Source organism: Acomys minous, assembly GCF_964271855.1.
Source record: "Acomys minous genome assembly, chromosome: 6".
NCBI lineage: Eukaryota > Metazoa > Chordata > Mammalia > Rodentia > Muridae > Acomys > Acomys minous.
Genome location: NC_140487.1, coordinates 88,280,716 through 88,297,238, shown reverse-complemented (window position 1 = coordinate 88,297,238; position 16,523 = coordinate 88,280,716). Strand labels below are relative to the sequence as shown.

At 48.0% G+C, this 16,523-nt stretch overlaps 1 protein-coding gene across 2 annotated transcripts in view; it reads right to left on the bottom strand.

Moving 5' to 3' along the window:
• Positions 1-16,523, bottom strand: part of RAB3B (RAB3B, member RAS oncogene family) — a 69,980-nt gene that overhangs the window by 38,340 nt on the left and 15,117 nt on the right. The gene's annotated exons all lie outside the window — the stretch shown is intronic.

Sequence of the window (16,523 nt, the reverse complement as noted above, 5' to 3'; positions counted from 1 at the left end):
GCCACCCTCCCTAAGTCCCCAACAGCCTGTTCTTTTTGTAATTGTTATTGTTGTCATTGTTTTTCCAGACAGGGTTTCTCTGTGTAGCCCTGGCTGTCCTAGAACTCACTCTATAGATCAAGTTGATGTCAAAATCACAGAGATCCGCCTGCCTCTGCCTCCTGAGTGCTGGGTAGGTGCGCACCACCACGCCCAGTCCCAATAGCTTGTTTTTTTGTTTTTGTTTTTGTCTTTTAACTATTTTTAAAATTTCCCCTTCTTTTGTTTGTTTGTTTTATTTGCTTTTGTAATTTAAGACAGGTTTCTCTGTGTAGCCTTGACTGTCCTTGAATTCACTTGTAGGTCAGGCTGGCCTCAAACTCACAGAGGTCTGCATGCCTCAGCCTCCCTGAGTCCTGGGCCACCACATCTGGCTTCCTTCCTTCCTTCCTTCCTTTACTTATTTATTTATTCACCTGATCCCAGTCTGATCCTTCTTCCTGTCCTCAGTCCCACCTTCATGCCCCCTCCTGCCTTCTCAGAGAAGGGGAGGCCCCCAAGAGGTACCAATCTGCCCTGGCATCAGGACTAGCTAGGGGGACAGGATCCAAAGGCAGGCAACAGAGTCAGAGACAGCCCCTACTCCCATTGTTAGGGGACTCACATGTTGACCAGGCTGCACATCTACTACATATGTGTAGGGGGCCTAGGTCCAGCCCATGCAAGCCCTTTGGTTGGTGGTTCACTCTCTGTGAGCCCCCATGGGCCCAGCTTAGTTTACTCTGTAGGTCTTCCTGTGGTGTCCTTGACCCCTCAATCTTCTATCCCTCTATCCCACTCTTCCACAAGACTCCCCAAACTTGGCCTATTGTTTGGCTGCGGGTCTCTGCATCTGTTTCCATCAGCTGCTGAATGAAGCTTCTCAGAAGACACTTATGCTAGGCTCCTGTCTGCAAGCATAGCGGAGTATCACTAATAATGATGGGTTGGCTCTCTCCCATGGGGGGGGGGGTCTCAAGTTGGACCAGTCACGGGTGGGGGGTGGGGGTGGGAGGCAGGGGGCCTTTCCATCAATCTCTGCTCCATCTTCATCCCTACACTTGTAGGCAAGACAAGCTTTGGGTCAAAGGTTTTATGGGTGGGTAGGTGTCCCCTTCCCTCACTGGAAGTCCCACCCGGCTACAGGAGGAGGTGACTTCAGGCTCCTCAACCCTCGCTGCTAGGGTCACCCACATAGTCTCCCTGGAGCCTGCTCTATCCCAGAGATCTCCTTCTCACTAATTTCTTTTCTCTTTTCCAGGGGTCTCTACCCCCACCTCCTCCCACACCCATTCTCCCCACATCTGATCTTCACCCCTGTTACTCTCCCACCCACTCCTGGCCATAGACCCAAAAGATGCTCCACCACACCACAAGGACACTTGCTCAACTATGTTCATAGCAGCTTTATTTGTAATAGCCAGAAACTGGAAACAACCTAGATGCCCCTCTACCAAAGAATGGATAAGGAAACGGTGGTACGTTCACAAAACGGAGTACTACTCATCTATTAAAAACAAAGACATCGTGCAATTTGCAGTCAGGTGGATGGAACTAGAAAAGATCATGCTGAGTGAGGTCACCCAGACCCCGAAAGACACGCAATGGTATGTACTCACTTATAAATGAACGTTAGCCAGAAAGGACAGGATAACCATGCTACAATCCGCATACCCAAAGAAGCCAAGGAGGACCCAAGGGAGGATGCTTGAATCCACTCAGAAGAGGAAATACAATAGAAGTAGCTTGTTGTTAAAAGTCTGTTTCCTTTGCAGGGAGCAGCTGTAGCCCCAGCCCTTGCTTGTCATTCAGAATTCAGCTTACCCACTTCCTCCTCCTCAACTCGACTTCTCTCTAATACCCACAGGCAGAAGTTATGACTGACAGAAGCTAGTGATAACAGGGTGTGTCAGGCACTGTACTGATTCCGACAACTTCCCGAGAGAGGTTCCTTTTTCACACTGGTTATACAGATGACTCAGAGGTTAAATACCCTGCCTATGGCCACACAGCAGGTAAGGACCCCAAGCAGAGGTTCTGACCTCCCAGCCCTCCTAACCCATGTTCCATCTGCTCCGTGACTTGCCAAGGTGCACAGCAAGCAGTTCACACACTGGGCCATCTCCTCAGCTCCTCCTTATCACTTAACTGACCACTGTAAGCCCTTACTGGGGAAGGGTACCATGAGGGGCATCATGGTGAGGGATCTGAGGATCTAGTGCACGTGAGTTCAAACTCCACCTCTGCCAATTCCTGGCATGTGACCTTGGACCAGTTATTTGGCTCCCTGAGAACTAGACTTAACTGCAAAATAGTGCTGTCAATAATATTCTTTTCTGGGCACTTCTGGGAGGGTAAAACGTGCACCGTGACAGTGCTCTGGCAGCTGGGGAGCTCTGTATAAACATGAGTCACATTCATTCGACTTACAGTTTGCCCTCAATCTGCTGCTCTTTCCTTTGGAGCCAGTAAGGCTCAGATTCCCCACGAGCAAGCGGGAGGTGCAGGGAAGTGTGTAGAGGGCGGAGCCTGAGAGCGCCAGGCCAGAAACTGCAGAAGGACATTTAAAGGCTAATTGTGCCTCTGCTGGTGGGTAATTTCCAGGCCAGACTTTGGGCTTCCTCACTTGATGCCACCACACACTGGTGAGGGAGAACTGCATCCAATGGGGACATCTTTCTCTTCTTAGGCAGCTGTGTTCACTCACTCTTCTCTCTCTTCTTCCTTATCTCTTCCTTCCCAAGGCTGGCAAAAGAACTGGAAAGTTCACCCTAGACACCCTATTAACTGTCAGTTTGGGGACTGGGGAGTGGACTCACTGGTTAAGAGCACGGGCTGTTCTTCCAGAGGACCTGGGTTCAATTCCCAGCATGTACATGGTAGTTTAACAACCATCTGTAACTACAGTTTCAGAGGAGCTGATGCCCTCCTCTGGCCTCCATGAGCACCAGTTACACACATGGTGTATGGGCATATATGCAGGCAAAACACCCACACACATAAGACAGTAATAACAGAGTGCCAGCACGGCCCAGCGTGGTAGCACAATGGCTCCAGATACTTTAGAGGTTAAGGTGACAAGATGACTTGAACCCAGGAGTTCAAGGCCAACCTGGGCACCATAGCCAAGACGTCATCTTAAAAACAAATAAAGCAACAGTTTCTGGAGAGGCGGCTGGAGTGAAGGAGACAGAAGACAGAGATTGATGAGAGCTGGCCTCTTCGAGTGCTCTCCACCGGGACGGGCTCTCTCACGGAATATGCTGGTGCCCTTAGCTTTTGCTTTGTTTTTGAGGCAGGGTTTCTCTGTGGAACAGCTCTGGCTGTCCTAGAACTCTCTTTGTAGACCAGGCTGGCCTCAGACTCACAGAGATCTGCCTCCTGAGCACTGAGAGGAAAGGCTTGGTGACCCGGCTTGCACTTAGCTTTTTATGTGGAATGCTGGGAACCTTCTTGTGCCTGCCCAGCTGCCCCTTTACCCACTGAGCCATCCCCCAAGGCCCTACAACTTATCTTCTTGACGAGGCTGGATGTTTGGTGCCAAAGAGGCAGCCTTGGGTAGGACCCACCACCCCAGGGAACTGGGGGAAGATAAGTGTGTCCCAGAGGCTAGCAGTACAGTGGGCAGCTATGGGAAGTTAAGAAGGCTTTAACCCAGGATGGGGAACAGGACCTCCAAAGGTCCCAGAAGAGATGAGGCTTGGACAGAGTCTTTAAAGTCAAATGAGGACTTTCACATAAAGAATGAGAAAAGAGATCATGAGAGAGGAGGGGGTGGCCTGGGCAGAACATGAAGGGAAAAAGTACATCGTCACAGCCAAGCCAAGCCAAGCCAAAGAGGATAGGGCAATTAAGTATAAGTGACATTCTGGATGAGATGCTGGGGTAGAAAAAAAGACACTGGGTAAAAATGTAAGGAAAATTATCCAGGGTCAGTGAGATGACTCAGTGGGTAAAAGTGCTAGCTGTGCAAGCCGCACAGCCTTAGTTTGGTTCCCAGAACTCACAAGGAGGTTTAAGAAAAAACAAAAGTACAGGTAGGCTGCTGGGGTCTGGAGTCCTGAGACTCCTACTGTGAAAGGAGAGGCAGAGATAGGAGGTTCACACCGTGAGCAGCCTGGGGCCAGAAATGGCCAGTCAGAGAGTCGCTGCCTCTACAGGATGAGAGGGGAGAAGCAACTCCTGAAAATTGTCTTCTGGTCATGTGTGCACCCACACACAGAGACACAAAGGAAGAAGAGGGGGAGGGGGAGGGAAGGGGAAGGGGATGGAGGGAAAGAGAGAGAGAGAGAAGACAGAGAAAATGATGTGAATTATGAACTTAGTCTAAATGGGTTGATATTATAGCAATGTGTCATACTAATGTAAAACAGCACTAATAGTGAATGTAGGGCAGTCGGCATTTTTGCAGGCTTTTTTTGGGGGGTTGTTGTTGTTTTGTTTTGTTTTGTTTTCAAGTCAGGATTTCTCTGTGTAGCCCTAGCTATCCTGAAACTCACATTGTAGACCAGCTGGCCTCGAAACTCAGACCCACCTGCCTCTGCCTATCAAGTGCTGGGATTAAAGGCATGCGCCACCACTGCCCAGTTTATTTTTGCAATTTTTATGTAACTCTAAGACTGTGTTTTGGTTTTGAAGAGACAGTCTCACGTAGCCCAGAGTGACCCTGAACTCCTGACGCTTTCTCCTCCCACATGCTGGGATTACAGGGGTATACTGTCATGCCCAATTTAATACTGCTTTATTTATTTATATATATTTAAGTACCTTGTGTATTGGGACTGGAGGTGTAGCTGGTAGGCTGCCAGAAGGATAAGTAACTGGTGATGATGATGATGATGATGATGATGATGATGATGATGGGACAGAAGAATTTTTCTGTGTATTGATGAACAACCATGCCTTTTATTTTTATTTACTTTATTTTATTTTTTAGTGCTGGCATGATTGTGATCAGAGAGCAATTAGAAAGAATACTCAGAGTAGGGCTCAGTTCTGGCTTCTTCTGTAATCTAAGGGTGAAATACCAGGGATCTGGCAAGGAAAGGGAAAGGTGGGACAGCCCTCGGTTGGCCCTCAGAAGAGAGGTTCGCTTAGGGGTGGAGCAGCAGACATGTGGGAGGCTGAGGCAGGAGAGTCCATTCTCAGTTATATGGAGAGTTCAAAGCCAGCCTGTGGTACATGAGGCCCTAGCTCAAGGAGGGGGGGACAAAAGGATTCTGGAACAAAACTGAAGAAGGCTGAAATCTGAATGACAAAATTAACAACTGGATGAGGGGAATGCATGCCTTCGTTCTGAGCTGGAGCAAAACTGTCGCCTAACGGGAGAAGGAGAGAAATCCCCTTGGATTGACCTCTTACCCATCTGGGCCTGAGCTCAGGAAGGTGGGGTGGGGGTGGGGGGCTCTGCGTCACTCAGAGTCAGCAGACTTCACAGAGGAAGGTGAGAAGCGCAGGAGTACGGTGTTCCCAGCAGTTTTCAGCGGTCACCTGGCAACCCAGGTGTGGGGCGATGGCGTGGGGGAAAGGAGCCGAATTTGCCTCCAGTACTCCCACCCCTTCGCTTAGCAACACATCGGGCATGATCCGGGGAAGCTTGAGCACCCGAGCCACCCGAGGCAACTGGACAGAGAGCACCGCGGCTGTCTCCGTTCTCATCAGCTTCCCAAGGCAACTGGACAGAGCACCGCGGCTGTCTCCGTTCTCCGTTTGGCATGGAGGAAAAGCAGTTAGCCTCCTGTCACATTTCTAATTTCTCTGCTGATGACTCCACCTTGTCAAACCCATGGATTGAGATCCTCAAAGTGACAGTGGCTGCCTAAGACCGGCCAGCCACACGACGCAACATAATAGAACAGTCATCCCTAATTCTGGCTTCTTCCCTCAGTGTGTAACTTTGTGCTTGATTACTGAGCACCTGTTACAGACAGGCCTTTCCCTGGAGTGTCTCATTTGGCCTTTACTACATGCTAAGCAGTTGCCATTAGTATCTATCCTGCCTTGTGGCTGAAGTAACTAGAGTTCAGGCAATGCTGGTACCAGGAGCACATTCTGCTTAGACAGCTCTTATACCTGGACAGTGCCTTATACTGGACAGCTGAACCAACTGAGCCCCATCTCTCTCTTATGCCAAATATTCAGCAACCACCTCAGAGCAGTGTTTCTCAACCTATGGGTTGCGACCCTTTTGGGAATCGAATGACCCTTTCACAGGGGTCAGATATCAGATAAATTATGATGGGGGGGGAGGGGGTGTGGCCGGGCATGCCTTTAATCTTAGCACTGGGGAGGCAGAGGCAGGTGGATCCCTGTGAGTTCAAGGCCAGCCTGGTCTACAATTCTAGTCCAGGACAGCCAAGGCTACACAGAGAAACCATGTTTTGGAGAGAGAGAGAGAGAGAGAGAGAGAGAGAGAGAGAGAGAGAGAGAGAGAGAGGAGAGGAGAGGAGAAAGAAAACTGTTATGGGGGGGGCAGGGGACAGTCACAACAGGAGTGACTGAATTAAAGGGTCTCAGCGTTAGGGAGGCTGAGAACCACTGTCTTGGAAGCCACCACATCAAGCGCTAACTTGATTATATACCCACACACCAGGGTTGCTCGCCCTGTGGTGCTCAGCAGGATCACTTGGGAAGAGGCTGGCAGACAGGGGCGCTGAAAAGCTAACAGATGATAAGACAGGATGGGTGGGGTGTCTTCTCCTGGGAGCACTTTCTTGGAGGTCCCAAATTTAGCCATGTCAGTGTCCCTTGATCTCCTGTGACATCCCTGAGGCATCACTAGGCAGTGAAGAGAGCACAGGCGTTGGCTGTAGACGGCCCTAACTTTGAACCCCAGCTGTGTCATTTATTAATTTCCATAAGATCTGGCGAAACTCCTTCTCTGCTTTTTTCCCCCCTTTTGAAACAAGGACTAAAGATGTGAACCACCAAGCCTGGCCTTCTCTGTTTCTTTTATTTCTTTCTTTTCTTTTTTCTTTCTTTCTTTCTTTCTTTCTTTCTTTTTTTTTTTTTTTTTTTTTTTTTTTTTGATTTTTTGAGACAGAGTTCTCTGTGTAGCCCTGGCTGTCCTGAATTCAAGCTGGCCCCGAACTCACAGCAATAAACCTGTCTCTGCCTCCTGAGTGCTGGGATTAAAGGTGTGCGCCACCACACCTGGCTCCTTCTCTGTTTTTTTCTCTGTCTTGTGCGTCATTCATGAGAAGATTATGTAGGGAATAAAAAAGCCAAAAAAGCACCTTCGAAATAGACAGTGGCTGCACAATAAGTAAAATCGTTTAAAATTTGTTTTTATTTTTAACTATGTGCATATGTGAGTGCAGATGTCCAGAGTCCAGGGATCCCCTAAGAGCTAGTGTGAGGCTGCTGGATGTGCGTGCTGGGAACTGAAATCAGGTCTTCTCTACCCCCAATAAATGTAATTCTTAATATTTACTGAGTGCTTTATTAAAGCCATTAGCTTAAAAAAAAATAGAAGTGTGTGTGTGTGTGTGTGTGTGTGTGTGTGTGTGCGCGCGCGCGCGCAAGCCCATGTATCCCAGGCATGTGTGTGGAGGTCAGAGGGGAGCTTCTGCAGTGATCTGAATAAAGATAGACTCAATTGTTAAACTGCTTGGTCACCAGTTGGAAGACCTGTTTGGGAGAGATTGAAACCTTGTTGGAGGAGGTACGTCACTAGGAATGGGCTATGAGGTTTCAAAAGCCCGAGCCAGGCCCAGAGTGTGTCTCTCTCTTGTCTCTCTCTTTCTCTTTGTGTTTGTGTCTCTGTCTGCCTCTCTGCTTCTCTCTCTCTGCCTGCAACTCGCAGATCAGATGTGAGCTCTCAGCTGCTGCTCCAGTGCTATGCCTGTCTGCTTCCTGCTGTGATGATAATGAACTCATCCGCTAAAACTATAAGCAAACCTCAATTAAACGCTTTCTTTTCTAAGAGCCGCCTCGGTCATGTGGTCTCGTCACAGCACTAGGGCAGGGACAAAGACAGCTTTGGTGCTGGTCTTGCTTTTCACTTGATTTCTGCTTCACACTCCTGGCCAGCTGGCTTCTGTGAGTTCTCCTGTCTCCTCCCTCTCCCATCTCACCGTAGGAATGCTGATTGCATGCACACACTCTTTTCTGAAGCTGGCTTTTTGAAGGTTCTGGGCATTCGATTTCAAGTCCTCATGCTTGTACAGCAGGCACTTTACACCCTGAGCCGTTCTCCTCAGTAATCAGGCAGCCACACAGTCACTCCTAAAGGTCCTGATGATGGCGGGAAAACAGGCTACACCCCCAGCCCGCAGGACTCAAGCCTCCTAAGTCACCTGTGCACCTTCTGCGCATGCGTATGTACCCCCTGCCCCAATGCACTAGATAGTTTATAAAGGGAACTCCTCCCATCTCTCTCTCACATGTGTGTCTCCAGAAATGGTCTCTGTATTTTCCTATTAAACCTCTTAAGTGGATCTACTGCACGGTGTGATTCCATCCCTTTGTACAGCTCCACCGGTCACTTCTAACATTTGGTGCCCAACATGGGGCTCAAACCCATGACCCTGAGATTAAGAGTCTCATGCTCTACCAACTGAGCTAGCCAGGAGAGAGTAAAGAAATTTATCTCAGCTTAGAATCGCAGTCTGAAGGCAGTGATGGGTTTAGATGGGAACAAATGGAGATAAAGAGTGAAGTTTGGACCAAGAGGAAATGAATTCAGTAGAAAGGATCCAGACTTAAGACAGTTCTGGAAGTGCCTTCCCAGCACGGGCCACCAATTTTATATTTAATAATTAAAGCAATGATAGATAGAAGGTACCAGGCAGCAGATATTATGTTATACAGAGTTTATTAAATGAGCATACAGGGAGAAGGAAAGGGGTAAAGGAGTACCCCAGAGAGAGAAAGAAAGAAGGAGAGAGAGAGAAAAAGTAGAGATAGAGAGTGAGAGGAGAGAGGGGTGGGGCAGAGGGAGCCACATGGAGGTCTGTCCTTTTATTGGGCCCTGGGCAGGGCCACGCCCCTTTGGCAGGTAGGCAGTGACATCACAGGTAGGCAGACTAAAGCAGAATCTTTTTTTTTTTAAATATTTATTCATTTAATTTATTGCGTATGAGTGCTTTATCTGCAGAAGAGGATGTTAGATCACATTACAGATGGTTGTGAGCCACCATGTGGTTGCTGGGATTGAACTCAGGACCTCTGGAAGAGCAGGCGGCGCTCTTAACCACTGAGCCATCTCTCCAGCCCCCTAAAGCAGAATCTTAACAGCCCTTCCCTATAATATGTAAAGCTATGAAACAACAAGACAGCAAATGTAGCATAGGGCACAATAAATTTTGTGTTTGTTTGTTTGTTTGTTTGTTTGTTTGTTTTTCAAGACAGGGTTTCTCGGTGTAGCCGTGGCTGTCCTGGAACTTGCTCTGGCCTCATCTCAAGAGATCCACCTGTCTCTGCCCCTCCCCCACCCCAAGGGCTGGGACCACCGCTGCCGCCACCACCACCACTACTTTGCTTTCGAGGTGTGACAGACAGTGGTTCCAATTTGGTCTCTGAAACTTACTCTTACTTCTGTGAGCTTGAGTAAGCAACCTATCTCCTGAGGTCCTCCATCTACTTGGGCAATAACAGCATCTGCCTCCAGAGACTGAGGATGAAAAGAGTAACAGAGCACTGAGTGCTGGCAACCAGCCAACTGTCAGCCCCCCACCCCCACCCCACCCCACCCCCACCTCCGCTCCCACCGTAGCCTGGTGGGAGGCGTCACCGACCCCATCTCCTGGTGAGGATGTTTTACATAAACAGCATCTGCTGCATATCGCCACAACCATTATGGATGTGCTGCATCGAGAGGGGACCGGCATGAGGTTAGAACAAGGAGAACACTTCTGCTGCCTCTAGGGCTCCAAACCCGCCTATGGCTCACACACAAGCACCGGCAGTCCAGGGCATCTGTCTGCACTGTAATTGGTTCTGTTTGGCCACATCAGTCATGGCAAGAAGCCCAAGTGTCCCAGACCACCCCTTATCACTGGACTCTCTCTCACACAGCCCATAATAGTCTCGTAAACTCCTCCATTCTCGTCTTATCTCCTCGCCCCTTCTTCTTTTGTGCACAGCTTCACCTAAGTGCTTCCTTCCCCTCCTTGCTGCAATCGTAACCCAGCTCTCTCTAAGGACACTCGCTTCCTTCAAAGCCTCCATGGTGCGGATCCCTCTCCTCCTCATCCCTTTTCCCGGCTAAGTCAAGAAGCTGCTCCTCACTCCTGCTTGCAGATCGGTCTGCTTCCCTCCTTCACAAGGCAAAACAACACTGCCCCAGCTTTGACTCTCGTACCATGAGGTCATGCCCCCCCCCCCCACTCAGGGCTCTGCGGGCCAGCAAATGGCTTCGGCTTCACCTGGCTACCTCCGTGGTTAAGAGACTCAGTGGTTAAGAGCACTTGTTGCTCTTGCAGACAGCCTTGGTCTCAGTTCCCAGCACCCACATGGCGCCTCACAACTACCCTAACTCCAGTTCCAGAGGCCCTGATGCTCTCTTCTGACCTCTGTCGGCGCCAGACACGCACATGGTACACATACACACACGAAACCAAAACACTCATACACAGAAAGTAAAATAAATAAATCTCTTTTTTAAATTAACCTTTAAAAAGGAACGCTTTTGCAAATATTCTTTCTTCTGCCTCTAAGTCCTTTCTCTGACACAATCCTGAGGTTCTTGTATTCATTTGTCAAGATGGGGTACAAATGAACCCCAACTGTGAAGCCTACAACGACTTTGCCAAGAAGAAATAGGTGTTCGTGTGTGTGTGTGTGTGTGTGTGTGTGTGTGTGTGTGTGTGTGTGTGTGCTTGTTCATGTGTGTGTGCGCACAGGCGGATTTGTATGTGGGAGCCAGATGTCAATGCTGTGTGACTTCCTCTGTCATCCCTTTTCACCTTTTTATTCCAGCCTGAGTCCCTTACACAAGACTGAGCTCATGAGTTGAGGCTGGACTAACTGGCCAGCCAGCTACAGACACCTCTCTGGGGAAATGTGTTACCGAGCGCAGCTTTTACATGGGTATATAAATTCCAGTCCTCATGCACAGCAGTCACTTTACCCATGGGGCCTTCATCACTTTCCTCATCTTTGTTTGTAATAGGACATATTATATTTATATTTATATTTATATTTATATTTATATTTATTTATATTTCTTGTATATGCTTGTTTGCCTTCTGTGGCCATGCTTAGTACACAGAGATGCGTAGAACACATATTTATTGAATCAACAAATGTTCAAAGAAAGTTTAGCTTATTCCCCCCCCACACACACACACTGGTCAGGATAGATGAAAGCCGGTCAAAGCCCCCCCCAATCCCCTCCCGAAACTGTCTTGGGGACTATCTCAAATACTCAAGTGGGATTGCTGGTTAATTTGTTTACAGATTCCAAAAGTAAACGATGCCTGCAATTCTGACCCGACTCCCCACAGTCTTTGCTGTGATTGCAAAATGAGATTAAACCTCCTCGAGCAGCTGGCTCCTACAGGCTTTGGGGAGATGAAAGTGTCAGCATGTCTCTGTAGACACACTGAGAAACTTGCTGCCTAGAAAAATCAATTTTGATTATCACAAGAGCTGAGTACAGGACAGTACACTCAGCGACTGCCTCACATTCTTAGAGCCATAGGGGCTTGTGCGAGCCCAGTCACCCTGCTCGGCCTCCTGACTCCTCCTCCTGTGCTGCCCACCGATCTCCCTCTAGGGCACCAGATCCGGAACAGAAGCCTCCTGGAGGTGGCAGAGAGAGCCACGTGGTCTTGTGGCTGTGTGTGTGAGTGAGTGTGTATGTGTGTGTGCATGCGTGCGCGCACGTGCAAGTGCAAGTGCACGTGCAATCTCTGACTCCACAGTAAGGTTTTAGTTTTAGCAAGCCTGACTTTGCTAAACCCCCTAATCACGTGCTTCATCTTAGCTTTTACAAGTAATAAGGTTTCGCACAATCCCCATCCCTCTGACTCCTACATCTGTCTCTAAATGGTTTCCAAATTTAGGTTAAGAAGAAAAGGAGGACCAGTTATTGATCTCCCTTGAATCTTAATAAGAACTATTTGCTGAGTATTTACTCTGAGGCCAGCATTATCTCTTTGAAAATGTCATCAACAGAGCAAAACAAGTGAAGTAATGGAGACACACACATGTGCCGTGGTCACTGAGCACTCTGAGGAGTGGGCTGAAAAGAAAGACAGAACAGGGCTGGAGAGATGGCTCAGGGGTTAAGGGCACCAACTGCTCCTCCAGAGGTCCTGAGTTCAATTCCCAGCAACTACATGGTGGCTCACAACCATCTATAATGTGATCTGATGCCCTCATCTGCCCTGCAGGTGTACATGCAGGCAGAGCACTGTATACATAATAAATAAATAAATAAATAAATAAATAAATAAATAAATATTTTTCTTAAAGAAAGAAAGAACAGCAGGCCTGGGAGTCGGGACAGCAAGTGTCTGCATCCGTCAAGCGTGCTGGAGAGGTAGTGAAAATAAGTAGACAGACGAGACGGTCCTGTTTATAAAGTCTTGACATGAAAGAAAGCGTCACTGGTGGGAGCAGTAGAGGAGCAATTGCTGTGTTTCCACAATGGAAGCCCCTATCACGGCATCCCATAGCATGGACCAAGGCTGCAAGGATGGGGTGTGATGAAGGTCACCAGCCAAGCTAGCTTCTAAAAGCGGATAGAGTCAAGGCTGACTCCCACCTCCAAGCCTAGGAATGAAGCTTAAATCACAGCTCGGCACTTGCCAGCTCTGAGAGCCTGAGGCCTGACGTTGAAACAGGCCTATTCTTTTCGTCAGAACTCATAGGACAGAGGAAAGGGACCTCTTCATCCTGTGTTTAGTTTCTCTCTCCCCAACTACCAGTGCAAGTTCTAGAGATAGGAAGGGCACATCCTCAGCCCAGCACAATGCCATGCATAGAGTCTGTTGAATGAGTTAAACATGGAAGTTTACCACTGAGGTCTGAACCACAGGGAACCTGACATCTCTGACCTCAACCATTCCTTCTCTTCTCACCCCCTCCCCCCCCCCCCGTTCATTTATTTTGTTGTTTGTTTTTGTCTTGTTTATTTGTTTGGGTTTTGTTTTTTGTTTTTGAGACAGGGTTTCTCTGCGTAGCACTGGCTGTCCTGGAACTCACTTTGTACACCAGGCTGGCCTCAAACTCAGAGATCTGTCTGCCTCTGCGCCCCCCAATGCTGGGATTAAAGGCATGTGCCACCATGCACAGCCCTCTTTTTAAACATTATTTATTATTGTTGTTTGTATTAGATGGGGGGGCAGGTTTACGTGTGCCACTGAACGCACATGGAGACCAGAGGACAGTTCTGTGGGCTTTGTTCTCTCCTTCCTCCCTTACCGGGCCCCGGAGATGGAACTCAGATCACCAGAATTCGTGGTAAGCACTTTCACTCACTGAGCCAACTTGCCAGCTCCAACAATGCCTTCTTTCCAAGGGAAAGTGTGCAAGATACAAAGAATGCTTTAAAGCCAACACGGGGAGCAGAGGCGTGGCTCTGTGGGTAAAGGTACCTGCTGCACAAGCCTGAGGACCACAGGTCCATCCCTGGAGCCCACAAAGAGGCGGAGGGGGAGAACCGGCTGCATAAAGCTGTCCTCTGACCTCCACGCACACTATACCATGCGTGTTTACACCTGTATCAAACAGACACATCCACAAATAATAAAGAAGTAGCTACAAACATCTAGCACATACAAAACGAACTTCCACGGCTGACAATGTCCACAGTTCTCCCTAAAGGCTTTCCCTCCCAATTTCCCGACTCGCTCTTCACAATAACCCAGGAAGCAAGTACTTCTCCAGAATTGAGGAAACAGGTGCAGAGAAGGGAAGGGAAGGGGTCACTCCTGTCACACAACAAGTAAGGGCAGAGACAGGACTAGCACCTAGGACTCTAGTGTCCTAGATTGACTTGGTTCTCCTCGGACCTGTGGCTTCTTCCCCTGACCAGCAGCAGACCAAACAAACAGGCCACACAGAGATGGTGGGAATCCTTCTTGCTCTCCTCTTCCCACAGGTCTCCCGGGGTTGCTTGGCAACCAGAAGCAGCAATAAACGGGCTCTCTCTACGTGGGTCTGTTGCCATGAAGGTACCACTCACATTTGTGTATAGGCTCTCTCTACTTGGGTCTGTTGCCATGAAGGTACCAGACACATTTGTGTATAGGCGCTCTCTACTTGGGTCTGTTGCCATGAAGGTACCAGACACATTTGTGTATAGGCTCTCTCTACTTGGGTCTGTTGCCATGAAGGTACCAGACACATTTGTGTATAGGCTCTCTCTACTTGGGTCTGTTGCCATGAAGGTACCAGACACATTTGTGTAGTCTCTCTCTACTTGGGTCTGTTGCCATGAAGGTACCACTCACATTTGTGTATAGGCTCTCTCTACTTGGGTCTGTTGCCATGAAGGTACCACTCACATTTGTGTATAGGCTCTCTCTACTTGGGTCTGTTGCCATGAAGGTACCAGACACATTTGTGTATAGGCTCTCTCTACTTGGGTCTGTTGCCATGAAGGTACCAGACACATTTGTATATAGTCTCGCTCTCTAGTAATAAGGCTTCACCCCCTAAGCCTACCTCCCAGTAAGATTTTCTTCTCTGATCCTCATTTACTGGCCTCTCGGGAAACAGAGGAGACACTCAAGGACCTATGTGACAAGAAAACCAAGAGAGCAAGGTGCCCAGAGCAACCATCATCCACTATCCGCAGAGATAACAGAAACTCCAGTTGTGGGCGGTCCTCCTGAGGGAAGCTCCTCCTCTACTCTCTCCCCTCTCCATGTTGCACAGAGGACAGCTCCCAAAATGCCCTAGGAGGGCTCAAAGGGCTAGAGAAGCTAAGTAAACACCTCACAGCGTGCTGATGAGTCACCGGGTGCTGCCTTAGCATTCCTGCAATGGGATGGGAAGACTTGGGAGGGGACCCAAGAGCCCTTTATATGTGGATCAGGAGCCAGAACCTAAGATAGAACCTAACACATCCCATATGTGCTAGACACTATGTTCTACTGTTGTATTAACACCCTCCCCGCCAAAAAAAACCAAACACTATGAAACGTTACAATAGGAAATACTAGGTATTCGCAGACACAAAGTGACCCACTGGAAGTCACACAGCTTTTTAAAAAATGTAATCAGAACTTTTAATGTAAGAAATATAGAATATATGTGTGTGTTCCCCCATATCTTTATAATAAATTGCTCATCAAATCTAGTAGATTTCTAAGTCTCTGTCATTGCTAGTCACTTTGTCACTATCTCAGTGTTATAGACGGAATGTCTGTGTCCTCCTGAAACTCGTGTGTTGAAATACTAACTTGAAATATTTCTGTATTTGGAAATGGGACTTCTAAGATGTTATTGTTGCTAAGGCATAAGGGTGAGACCTTGATTCAACACAATTAGTGTCCTAGGAGACACCAAGAACCTTAATACTGTTTCTCCTGCATGGCCATGAAGAAAAGAAGGACTTATGGGTCTTTAGGGAAGAGGTGTCCTTTGAACCCTGCCTGTACCCTGATCTTGGACTTGCCTCTAAAACTGTGACAAAACCATTTCTTCTGCTGAAGCCACCTAGTCTATGGTACTGGGTACTGCAGGCCCAAGCCGACTAACACACTTGCTGCCTTAGCGACTTTTTAGTTGCTGTGAAAAAAAAAAACACACCATGACCATGGCGACTTATGTTAAAAAGTGTTTAGTTCGGGGCTCACAGTTCCAGAGAGGTAGAGTTCATTGCCATCATGGCGGAGAACATGGCAGCAAGCAGGAGGACATGGCGCTGGAGCAGTAGCTAAGGGCGCGAGACTTCATCCCCAAGTACAAGATAAAGATAATGTGATGAGCTTTGAAATTTCAAAGCCCAGGAGGAGGGAGAGTGGGACTGGGAGGAGAGGAGGGGGCTATGACTGGGATGTAAAGTTAATCTATTCATTCATTCATTCATTCATTCATTCATTCATAAAAATCCTAAAGCCCACTCCTATTGACACACCTCTTACAACAAGGCCACACCTCCTAATCCTTCACAAACAGTTCCACCAACTGGGGACCAAGTATTTAAACATATGAGCCTACGGGGCCATTCTTACTCAAACCATCACACTGGCTTTGAACGTTATTATTGTTACTAGTATTTAAACTTCGTTGTAAATAACTCATTTAAAAAAATCATGCTGGGTGTGGTGGCACATACCTGTAATCCCAGCACTTGAGAGGCAGAGGCTGGCGGATCACTGTGAGTTTGGGGCCAGCCTGGTCTACAAAGTGAGCCCAGGACAGCCAAGGCTACACAGAGAAACCCTGTCTTAAGAAAAATCACACAGTAAGATTGTCCAGACCCAAAGTTTATACATCCCAATGACTTTGATACAATCAGAATAGCCATTTTGAAACTATTGGGTTTTATACTTTAACTATCACTTGTATTTTTATGCCCTTATTCAATACACACATACACACACACA